Source organism: Anas platyrhynchos, chromosome 1 (genome assembly GCF_047663525.1).
Source record: "Anas platyrhynchos isolate ZD024472 breed Pekin duck chromosome 1, IASCAAS_PekinDuck_T2T, whole genome shotgun sequence".
Taxonomy (NCBI): Eukaryota; Metazoa; Chordata; class Aves; order Anseriformes; family Anatidae; genus Anas; species Anas platyrhynchos.
In genome coordinates this window covers 122,577,876-122,588,447 of record NC_092587.1, presented here as the reverse complement: position 1 = coordinate 122,588,447, position 10,572 = coordinate 122,577,876, and the positions used below count along the sequence as shown (strand labels likewise).

Below are 10,572 nucleotides of genomic sequence, written 5' to 3'. Positions count from 1 at the left end.
CTCGTACCGTTGTACAGGCACAGGCTCGATCCTGGCATGAGTTGCTGAAGTCCTCAAATCTGCAGTGTGCCCGGACATTTTCAGTGATAGCCCCAAAAAGCAGTAAGTACCGATAAAACCTGGAGCACTTCTCTGTAGAGCCCAGGAGATATTTCCTTTTGACCCCATAAAAGCTCTGTCAGGTGGAACACCCCTGAGTAAACCACAGTGGTGCAAGTGCCTTCTCCACAGCCTGTCCAGCCCGTGGAAAAGTCCCTGCTGCAGGGGACTTCCAGGAACACGTGCAGCATCCTGCATTCAGGCTCTTCATATTGCAAACAAGGCAGAACTGCTCCAATCACCCCAGAAATGAAGTCCCGTCCCCTTGGTCAGCTGGTTTGTTCCCACCAGCAAGATCAAAATACAAACCTTGATTGTGATATCAAATCTCACTGCCTCCCTGCCACGCTGCAATTGCCTGGATGAGGAGGAAAGGGGAAACTTTGTTTTAATTCCCTTCAAATTAATGAGAGATTGAGGTATCTCACCCAGACTGTAACAGGGGTTATTATGTTTCATAACCACATCCAACCAAGGGTGTGTTGTGCAGAATTCAGAGTCAACACAAGTCTCTGGTATCAGGGTCAAGTCAGTGCATCCTCTGTAGCCAAAGTAATTCGGCTCAGCATGCTACCTGTGTAGGAGAGGTGGCTGTGGGGCCATCAAACCTCAGGTCTCGGAGAAGGCTGATAAGATACTGCTTACTGGCATACATGGTCGTCCTTTCCAAATTCAGATTCTCTGCGCTGTATTTTCTCCTTGCACATCTCTTATCATGAATATAGGTAGTTTAGCTTTTCACCTCCTATATATATATATATAGATTTATTTTAAATTACCTTAATTTTTTTCTTGCTCTAATGATATAGATGAAATATTTAAGCTCACCCCTGCAACTCCCCTTGGGGCATCTGCCAGAAGGTTCGAAATCTGGGTGAGGGATGGTGGAGGGGCATACACCGTCAATTAGTGGGGGGTGGCAGCCCCCTAACACTTTGGCTCACACTCCTGTCGGTGGCTCCACGGTCTGACTTTGCAGGAGCCGATTCATGCAGGCGACTGCAAATAGCTGGACTCCAGCAGCAGCTCCCGTTCTGACAGAAGAGAGCCAGCAGCCAGCTTAATAGCTTGCTGCAGCCAGCGAAGTCCTCCGGTGAGGAGCAGCGAAGTGAAGAAAAACAAAGCCCAGTCCAACCGCTGCCAGAGCAGACAACAATTGAGAGCAAAGAATCATTTTATTGCATGTGGAGGGGGGGAATGAGGGAAAGAAAAGAGAACGAGATGGTATTTTTTACAGCTAACGGTTTAATGGTTTCTTTCCTTTCTCCCCTTCCCATTAAAGGGGACAAAAATACACAGAAGGAGAATTCCACAGATTTCCATTCTTCTTGTAAGAAAGGGCTGTGCAGCCGTAGCTTCTCCCTCACATTAAGTTTTCAGAAGGAAAGTCAGTTCCCCTTTCTCTGGCTCCTCATAGCGGCATTTTTCTGGCTCCAGCAACCTAATAGGTTGATTGCCGAGCCTCTTCTGTTTCAATTACTTTTGATTGATTCTCAGGTCTGTGTCAGCCACTCAGTGCAGCCACCATCCCAGGAACAAATCTGCAGCGGCTGAAGATGAAAATAGCTTCCATGACCACTTAGGAGGGGAGTTCAAGCATCTTTTCTAAACGTGAGGTTGCTGCAGCCTTCCCTCCAAATTTTCTCTCTGGCCAGGGCTGCTTGTGATGAGGTTCCCGTTCCTTACAGCTCGCTGAACAGCGCTTAGCCTCAGCCACAGCTAGGGAGGAGGGTGAAAGGGCCTTTAATGTTGTTTGGCTGCTCAGCCTGTGGTTTCTGGAGGGCACTGCTGTTACCCCACGGAGAGAGGCTGTGGCCTGGCAGAAGTCCCTCTAGGTTTAGAGAGTAGAGGGGGACAGAGGGAGAGGTGGGCACAGAGGCTGTAAGATGAGCCCTGGGGCCTTGGTTTCTTGTTCCTGATTTTACTGAAGGAGCAATGGGAGAGAGAAAGAAGAAGGGAGTTGGGAAAAGGAGTGGAGGTGATGGTGACTGGTTCCTTACAGACGCAGCCACCCTCTGCAGTCTCTTTATATGCATTTGAGTGTTAGCAGCAGCAGCCTTAAGCCTTCAGCCTGGCATAGGCAAAGGAGTAGTGAGGACACATCTGTATTGCTGCCCTGGCTGAGGGCTAATCTGGCTTCTTGCATAAGTCAGAGCAGACTGAGTACTAAAGCAGTCTGGAGAATTGGGGATACTTGTGTCAACAGTAGGATTATATTTCTGTATTTTTAATTTCCTACTGTTGTTGTCCAATTCAACTCAGCATGGGATCACGGAATAATTCAGGTCGGACAGGACGTGGGAGGCTCAGAGCAGAGTCAGCCCCAGGCCAGACCAGGCAGCTCAGGGCTGTGTCTGGTCAGGGATTGAAACCTCACAGGACACAGCCTGTACAGCCTCTCTGGGCAGCCTGATCTGCTGCTAGACTGGCCTCACGGGGGATTTCTTTTCTTCATATCTACTCTAAATGGCTCCTGTTTCAATGTATGCCTGTTGTCTCTTGTTTTCCTGCCCTGCGCACAGGTGAAGTTCCCAGTTCACTTTTCCTGGTGACCATCCTGTAGGTGTGAGCAGGCCTCGTATTTGCCTTTCTCCACTTCTCAGGGCTTTCAAAGATGTTAGAGTGGCCTTCAAGGACGCAGGCCAGCTCTCTTGGCACTCCTGGATGTACGTGTTGGGTCTCACGGACTTGAAGGGATCTCAGGCAATCCCCGGCTCAATGCCCATCCACTTGCTGGTAATTCTCCTCCTTGATTCTTGCTTCTAAGCTCAGAAGCTTGGTGGGCCTTGATGATGAGGACTGGGGAAGAGAAGGCATTGAGTACCTTAGCCTTACCTGTGTTCCCTGTCACCAAATCACTCTCCCTATTCAGTGGGGCCACATTTTCTCTGTTCAACCTTCTCTGCTATTGCAGTAAATGGTGTGGAAGGCTTCATGTGGGAGGTGTGGGCTCTCGTGTGGGTTGTGTGTCTTCTACAAACAGCCCTCACCTCTGCTGTGAAAAGATGGGGTGGGGTAGCAGAGGGGTGGCAGGGGGTGGGTGTGCTGACAGATTTCATGCGGGCCCCTTCCTCCCACCCCGAAAGGAAGGAGTGCTGGTGCCAAAGGTGATCCAGGACCCTGCTCCTGCCCACGCCAAGAGGGCAAAGAGCCTGGGAAGGTGCCCAGGAGATCCAGGGGTCCCACCACAAGCGACAGCCACAGCCCAGGAGTTCCCCCACCATCATCACTCCTGTACCTTGGGGGTGGGGGACAGAAACAGACCGTGAGGCCGAGTTAATACAAATGGACGTGCTGTGAAAAATGGATACTAAATTATCCCCCGATCCAATAAACCTCTCAACCCACGTGCTCAGAGAAGCCTTGGTGCACAGACAGGCCTCACGGGTTGCTCAGCGGCTCAGTAAAACCTGTCTCTGTCCTGTCAGATCGGGAAGGGAAACAAATGGCTGAATGCGGGGCCCTGCGCCGAGGAGGCCTCGCTCCTGCAGCGACAGCAGCGCCGTGCCTGCAGCCGGAGGAGAAACACCATGGGAGCTGCCTGAGGGCTTCCTTTGCTTCCCGATATCCTCGTGGAGTGGCATTTTATGGTCCCGTACATGACTACTTTGGGTCATTGGTGCCATAACAGCGTTGGAGTGGGCCCCAGCAGAGGGGCTGTGGTGGGGTAGGAGAATGGAGGGACACGCCAGCCCTGCCAGGCCATCCAGCTGGCTGAGATGGCCAGCAGCAAATTTCTGGGTGGCAGCACCCATACAGGGCTGTGTTTGCCTTCACTGTGAGGCTTGGCCCAGTCTTTGCAGCCAGTGTCAGTGTCCTGCCTTGATGAGACCTGGAGGAAGGGCACGATTCCACCACGTCAACACCAGTTTCTTCTGCTGCCTTTGATGGGGGCTCTCGCACCTCTACGCATGGGTGTAAAATGACTCATGAGCATGTCTATGTGTTGTGTCTGCACTCAGGTTGTGTGTGAGCTGCTGCTCATATTTAAACTCATTGACATGGCTAGGGATGCTGAAAATAAGAGACGATGACATTGTGCTCTCAACCACCAGCAGATCACCTCCTGCCAACCACTACTCTTGTATTTCCTCCCCTTGACAAAACCCAGGGAGAAGGGGTAGATGTGTGGTTCACCTGGAGGGCCAGCAGGTCCCAGCTCTTCTGGGCAGGCTGCTCTGTCCAAGCCCACAAAGCTCAGAGTATGACTGGGCATGGATGAGACCACCCCTTGTGCAAATCCTCTGTGAAGGCACAGCAAGCCCCTCGTGGGATGTAATGCAGGTGATTTGTGCTGGCAAAACTTTTTGGCCCTGCCTCTGTGAGCGACCTAATCGTGCTCACTCAGCCGGTCACAAAGCCAGAAATAGCCAGGGCTGCTGGGGCCCTGCAGCCGGTCCGTGGCCACTCTCCAGCTCTGACTGCTCACATCAGCTTGGTCGTGGGCTTCTTGCTGGTGGAAGGAGAGGTCTGCTCCCTGAAACGGCAGCCAAAAACACAGATGTTACACGTTTTATATCATGGCTTTTGATACTGAGCAAATAAGGCACAACTGGTTTGCCCCCCTTTTCTTGTTGTTGTTATCAGAGCCTGAAAATAAGGCTTCTTTTTCATATTTACGCTGCAGCAATGGAAAGGAAGGGCTTGTCCTGCAGTTCTGGTTTTAAAATAAAAATAAAAACAACTTCAGAGAAACAGCTTGTGTCCCTTGTGAGTGGATGTAGGCTGTAATTTCATCTCAAGTTTCTGCCATCATAACACTTGACAGCAAAGGCTGTAGTCACAAGGATCCAGGCTTGTAAGGGCATTAGCAGTCTAATTTTCATTGGGTTTAGTGAGTGGCAGGTGCCTAAAAACCTTTACTATCTGATGTGGGGTCTCAGTGACTATATGCTTAGAAACTGTTTATTTGGATTAGATAGGTGGTTTCCTCTACTGTTTTTAAATAAGACTACATAGAAACAGGGCTCTCTGAAACTTAGCAAGTAATAGTAACAGGCCTTAATGACTAAGTAATTATTAGCTACCCACAGAACAAATGGAAGATTAAAAGGAAGTAATCTTTTTTTTTTTTTTTTCTTCTTTGTTGCTTACTATTAATGGCTTCCTATTCTACATACTAACTGATTATTATGACAGTGTTCCCTTGCAGAAAATCTGCAGCATTAAAATTTGGTTTTACTGAGAGCAGAGAATAGGTTAACTTAAATGGGAAAGGCAAAATGGTAATAAGTTTTAATTTACAGGGACTTTATCCCAGTCTAAATCCAAACAGTGCTTTTCACATACCAGTAGTCATTGGTGGCACTTGAAACTGTGAAGAGAAGAAAGCCTTTGTGTAAGAGGCAAGGGCATGCTTTGCATTCAGTTCTCTGTGGACTTCAACAGATTGCCTGTAAGAGTCCATGAAAAGCAGCATGGAAAACTAGTTTCAGTATTGTCATAAGCTCTGCCCCATGACTACTGAGGGGGGCCACATCTGCCTTAGAAAATATGCAGAGTCTACAAATTAAAAAAAAAGGTTGAAAACCAGGGCACTATGAACATCAGGAAGAAAGTACTTGGCATCCCTTCTGATATGGGAAATACCAGATACAGAACGAGAAGCCATGGCTAGGATAGTCATTGCCATGTAATGAGGAGGGAAAAATTCAGTCTTTCCAGCTCCGTACCTCATAAAATCCAACTGAACTCAATCCAGGATTTTGCCAGTCATGAGCTATTCAGCAATCCCAAGGTCAGGCCAAGGGAGGCTCCATCTCACATCATCATCTGCTTTCTTTATCCCTGTACTGCAGACAGGAAATCAAGAGACAGAGCTTGATCACTGCAATATAGGCAAACATTTGGGCCCAGACTGCAAAGTAATTAAGTGTGCATTAAGGCCCACTCCTGTTTAGCAAAGCCCTTATGTACATGCTGTAAGTGCCACTGGAGCTAGAGACACACAAAGAAACACTTACATTCCTTCCAGGATCAGTGCTAACTACAGTATAAATATTTAGGAATATATTTAAAGGCTCTCTGGGCTGAGCACAGCTCTCACTGCTCAGACAAGGGCTGGACGAACTGGGATCTTGCAAGTTGTTGTTGCAGGTTGGGGTGCATGGACGGTGCTGGAGGCAGAGAGCTGGCATGGAAAGAGGGCTTTCTGTGGCAGCAGGAGAGCAGAAATGAGTGAACAGAGGGTGGCCAAAGCCTGAAGAATTGCAGTTATATTTTATGCGCATTTGAGGGTGAATTTGCATTCTGAGACTGTTGCATCTATGTAGGGGATGGTTCTGGGAAGCTGAAAAAGCAGAAGCCAAAACAATTCGTTCTTTTCTACCATGATATATAATTTCCTTCTCTGATAGAGCCTCCCGATTTCCATAGGGGTGAGGAGAGATGGGAAGGACTTTATGTAGGATTTTGAACACTTAGGATGGCGTTCAATTAAGTAAATCAAAGGCGGTGTGGTTTAAGGGTTATATCCCCCCAATATTTAAGAGCACGCAGGCGTGTTCGTCCAATTAATATTCTCAGTACAAATGGCAAGCAACTGCTTGAACTGCTTGACGGGAAGGAGGGACAAGTCCCTGCCCTGAAGACGAAACATTAAGAAGGGGACGGTGCTGCAGGGGGGGGGGGGGGGGAGGAACAAGGCATGAGCCAAGGCACAGTTGTTATTCCTGGCACTCTCTGAAACCTCCATCCCAGCCTGTGGCCCGCCTTTGATTTGGATCATTCCTTCTTTATCTAACAGCTTTCTTCCTGAGGTGCTCCAGAGCCTTTCACGCTCCTGGTTTTCATCCTTCCTCTCGAGGTGTTCCTGCATTGTCTTCTCTGAGGGCTTTTCTCCTCCCTGCTACAAGCCTTCCTTAGGACATCGCCTCAGTCCCTCTCCCCACTTCTCACTTGCTCCTTAAGTGGCTATATCCTGCCACACACTTCAGTAATCATTTCTGTGCTGACAACTCACAGATCTATTTCCCCAACACTACTCGGTCTACTCTGGTCGCTCCTGAAACACCTCTTCCTTCGTGTTCCCCCCTGCCTTCCCCCAGGAATATTTAAAGTCTCTTCCCAGCTCGTCCCTCAGTCCTCTCCCCTCCTGCATGCTGCCGTGGGACTTGCAACAAGCCCCCTACGTGCCCCAGAGGCTGAGCAGAGGGGGATGCAGGCAGAGCAGGGAGGTGTGTGGGCTCCCTTTGCCTGTGTCACCTGGGGAAATCCTCCCTCTCGGAGAGCCTGCCTTCCTTCCTGCCAGCTTGCCCTGGCTGGCTTGCCTGGAGGAAAACTCACAAACCCTGCTTTTCAGTGAAATTTCATGCCCTTCTGAAAGAAAGGCCTCTATTTAATCATTCCAACACGGTCTAAAAACCCTAATTCCTTCAACATAGTTACAAACAGTTCTGATTATTTGTAGGAAAGCCTGAAAAGCATTGAGTGCATTTTATTATCCATGAAAGGTGCCAAACTGGCAGCCGCAGAGCCTTGTCCCCTATTTATCTCCAGAGCTGGACGGTACAAGCAGTACGCTTTCCCCAGAATGTCACATTGTGAAAGGCACAGGGTGACCTCCCACCGCAGGATGGCTTTGGTACCCTCAGTTCAACCCGCTCCTTGCCCGGTGCCAGGGACATGAGCGAAGTATGTCAGGCTGTTAGTGGGAGCAGCTGGGGAAGCCCCAGGGGGACTTACCACGAAAACCACCAGGGGTGACTTGGTGCGCGGAGCTGGGCCTGCTCCCATCTACGTTTCACTGCAGACCTGAGCCATCACTGCTCTAAGCCCACAGAAACGCAGGAGCTCACAGGCACCACCTGCACTTAGAGCAGCAGAGCTTATGGGCAGCCCATACGTGCTCCTGGCAGCGTGTCCTGTCCCAGAGGCCAGGTTTAACCTCTTGCAGAGGCGCCCTCCTGGACCTGCAGGAGTTCAGCACTCCGCCTCTGCCTTACAGCAAGTGCCACTGAGGCCACGCCACAGAGAGGCAAGTGGCTTGCAGGATCTCTGCTGTTTTTCTTCTTTGTGCCCTTCCTCCTGCACCAGTTTGCAGCAACACACACCAAACATGCAGATGTGCAATGACATTTTCAAATCATACCCCGATTTACTAGGGTATGCAAAGGAAATATTAAGCACTCACTGCTTAGGCCAGGCCAGGCCTTGTGTTTTCTTTATGTGCACTGATGCTAAGAATACAAAGAGGCAGAACTTTAAAGCTCTGCCAGTTTGGATGGAGTTGCTTTTTCATCCCAAAACGAAGTGTAGCCTGGGTGGAAGACTTGCTTCTTTGTCAATAATTAAACAGCTTTGCACTTGTTGAGGCAGCCCTGAGCGCAGGTATGAGGATCAGCCAGCCTTGACCACAAGAGGCTAAAACATTCTGCCCCTGTCTGCGGTATGGATTTTTTTTTTTTTCCCCAAAGAAAAGAAGTCCTTTTACTATTAACTCTGTCACCTCCACTGGTGATGGCAGACCTTTGCCACAGACGGGGCACTTACCCCGCTTTAGGAAGTGGAACATCCCTACCTGGAGATCTTTAAAGACTCCTACAATCCCCAGAGCTTCCTTCCACCCTCAGCCATCCCGTGGCTCTGTGACACCAGGTACCCATGCGTACTGGAGGAGGTGTTTGGGCTCAGCCTGTTTCAAGCAGAGCTTTGTGTGAGGGTGCTTCCTAAACACAAACCAGGCGCAGGTGGTTCCTGCTTGGCCGCTGAGCACTGAGGGGGGATTCAGCTGCTGCGAGTGATGCTGGGACAGGATTACAAAATGACCTCAGCACAAATGAAGGGGAGGGATTTCTGTCAAGGGTTCGGGTTTATATTTCCCTCAGAGTGCATTTTTGAAGGATAGTAATGAAAGATCAGTTGGTGTTGTGTGTTTTGGAAGTTCAGCATGTCTTTGAGGACATTGTTGGGAAGTCCCATTGAGGACGAGCACAGGAGAGTGTTGGTACAGAAATGAGAGAATATTTGGCCTCTGACAAGGGCCCCTACTTAAAAAGAAAAAAATAAGAAATAAATGCGAGATCTTTATGTCTGGTCCACAGCACTCAGGGCAGAGTTTCAACTGAATAATCCTTTGCTGTCCTCTGCAAGAGACGTGATTTATTTACTTCAGTAAGCTGATGGGCTACACGTCACCACCAGGTACCAGGCAGGGGAGCTGGATGTTCACACAAACGTGAGGGGACAGTCCTGCAGGATGGAGGGGCAGGGGAAGGGGGGAGCTTTCCGCCTTGTCTTCAAACAAAGTTTACTTTCTCCTTGCACCACCTTTCTCATTTGTCTGTCCTTTTGCCCATCGTTTGGCAATGTAGAGGGCTCTTGCTGTGGACAGGACCACGTGCCAGGCAGGGGAAGGAGGAACAGGAGTCGGGGAGCTGAGACATGGAGCTGAGACATGGATGCCTCCCCCTGAGGAAATGATGCTCAGAAAAACGCGTGGAGAGAGTTTCCTGGGGCCGTGCTTTCTTCTTCTCAAGGCCCTTTTCTGCAGATGGCCTTAAGGGGAAAAAAAAAAAAGAGAGGAAAGAAAAGAAAAAACCTCTCTTCTTCCTCTCTGCCCCTCAACACATTTTGCCTCTATTTCATGCTGGTTCCTGGTTATCTGACCACAGTCCCATGTGTGCTAAGCCCGCAGCAGGACCAGCCGAGCTGCAGAGGCTGATTCCAGCTCCCTGGAGCAGAGGGAAATGCTGCAAGGTCCGAGCACAGCTCCTCCCCAGGACGACAAAGAGCGAGGGCTGCTGCTAACCGAGGCAGGTGAACATCAGACCTTTCCCCCCTCCCTGATCTCCCCCTTTCCTGCTTTCTATTTCTCCTCCTTATTTATGTTAATGTGTGCTGCACTGGAGCCATAATTAAATACATATTCATACAGACAGCGTACAAAGCTTCTGCCTGTACTGTGCAGCTCTCCGGAGCTTAGCTGCTTGAGACTTGTCACAGGAAAATATTCCTCCCCACGAAAAGAGGCTTCCTACGGCTGGGCTCTATTATTGCCTTTTAATATTGCTGGCTCTCGCTACCCTGGGAAGGGTTTTCTGACAGACTCCTACTGGAGATACAGCTTTTGCCGGTGTAAGTTACACCAGTTTCCTGAAGAAACTGGGGCTTTCATTGCCAGAGGTATCTCACTGACGGTTGTAATTTGTTCCCACACTCTTTGCTATGCTGGCAAAACTTGAAAGTGCGGTTCCCTGTTTTTCTCTCGGTGCCTTTTCTCCCAAGTTAGCTTTTCTATCCTTGTGCTTACCCCAGCTGTTTCCCTGGGCACATCTGATCATCCATTGTCTTCACAATAGCTCGAAGTAATGAGAGGGGAGGGAAGATAACGCCGCTCGGAGGGTCTAATCGGGTGCTGCTTCCCTCTGACCGAGCGATATCAAAATCTGGAGCCTGGTTCGCTTCAGAAGGGAACACAGCGACGGAGGGAGCCAGGACAGCACCGACACGGTTTGGGAGCTGATTTTGGGTCAG

The 10,572-nt window shown here is 49.6% G+C and overlaps 1 long non-coding RNA gene across 1 annotated transcript; it reads right to left on the bottom strand.

Annotated features, from left to right (window-relative positions):
• Nucleotides 1-861: 861 nt before the first annotated feature.
• Nucleotides 862-8,801, bottom strand: LOC110354239 (uncharacterized). The gene is made up of 3 exons (XR_002405912.4): nt 8,618-8,801; nt 5,772-5,891; nt 862-4,576 (listed from the first exon to the last, which is right to left on the bottom strand). It is a non-coding gene; the product is annotated as an uncharacterized lncRNA (long non-coding RNA).
• Nucleotides 8,802-10,572: the final 1,771 nt, after the last annotated feature.